Here is a 1,684-nt window from a genome sequence, read left to right on the forward strand (position 1 = left end):
TGCTCTCATAAACTCTTTCAGATCAAGGGACCAGAGTCATTTTGGAATGAGTACATAAAGGTGGCTACTAACCTCAATTTTCCCAGGACTGATATTTTGCTTTATAGGATGCAGTTTGACATGTGTGCTAGCTACGTGGACTGTGGCAGACTGTGGCTACAGGAAGCTGCCTCCACAGTCGGCTCCCAAACTGCCTGGTTTCACTATAGTGATTCCTTACTCTCTCTCTCTCTCTCTCTCTCTCTCTCTCTCTCTCTCTCTCTCTTTCTCTTAGAGTTGGGCTTATAGCAGGCCTATCATGACAAAGTTGCAACTGAGAATTACTCCAAGGTTAAAAGCATCAGAGTTGTATTTGGTGGCCACAGGTTTGCATTGGGGTAGCATTGGTGTCTTCTCCCTCAATGTCTCAGAAACTGTCATGACTGCTGCAGAGAGCAGACTTGGTTGGCTTTTGGTCTGTGTGGATTTTGTGACTAGGAAGATGGTTAAAGGCCCAAGCCTTCTAAAATGATTTTGAAGTTGTCACCCTGCTTAAATCAGTAGGACACCAGCCTACAAAAGCCAGAGTACTCAGAGTAAGCAACCAGGGAATACTGGGAGATTTCAAATGCCTTTAACAACTTTGTGTAGAAATTTTCACGCAACCCAGCAGGAGGTGTGACTGACAATCTATCCAGGGGACTCTGAGAGATGCCACTACAGCCTTGCCCAGATCCAACCCATCTGCCTGCCTCCATCACACATAACTAAGGAGGCCTGTTGATTCGGGATGGAAGATACAGCCACTTCCGATCCTCTGAAGCTGAGACTTTTACATTGTCCTGACCCTTGGCCCTCTTGATTGTTATTCACTTGTGCTCTCTAACACCTTCCAGTAAGGTTAAATGATATGATATGATTTGATTTGATGGCACCTATACTTTGGTGGAGCTACAAAACTCTTAGGTGAGATTAACTGGTTAAAGCCTTGGCTTCACCTGCCTACAAATAAGATCTGCTTCCGCTCTTTGACTCCTTAAGGGATTAAGCCCCCAAAGATATTATTACAATAACTCCATCACATCAAGTAATATTTCAAAAAATTCAGACGGCCTTAAGTATTGCATAATTGGCTCGCTATATTCTCCAATGCCCCCTTTGTCTTTGGATCCTTCCCAGCTCAGAGCCATTACTCAGTCGGGTGAGCCTCTCCAAAGGGTACATGCATCGATAGGAGGGGCTCCCAGGGCCTACTCCCAGCTAGACCAGCTAGCTGACCTGGTAATTAAGGGCAGGGATATTTCCCTGAGACATTATGGGCAGGATCCTGATAGGCTAGTAATTCCCTACCGGCTGTCAGATTTTGAGTGGGTCAAAAACAAAACAAAACAAAAAAAACATAATTGGGTGTCCATGCCTTATTGGGTTTCATGGGGAAGTTGGACTGCCATTATGACACTTCAAGATGGGTAACCTCATTTTTGAGGTTACAGTGGACTCCCCCCATACTTTTCTCTACAAAACCCCTTTTTAATGCTGAAAATGTTTTTACTGATGGGGGAAAAGTGAGATCTGCTGCAGTGATACACTCCACCTTCTCCCTTGCCAATAGAGAAGAGAGCACCCACTACTTTGAGCCAGTTACAGGGTCTGCACAGTTTAAGGACCTATACGCAGTTGCCCTGGCACTAACCCATGTTTAAAA

This window comes from Perognathus longimembris, chromosome 13 (assembly GCF_023159225.1).
Source record: "Perognathus longimembris pacificus isolate PPM17 chromosome 13, ASM2315922v1, whole genome shotgun sequence".
Lineage (NCBI taxonomy): Eukaryota > Metazoa > Chordata > Mammalia > Rodentia > Heteromyidae > Perognathus > Perognathus longimembris.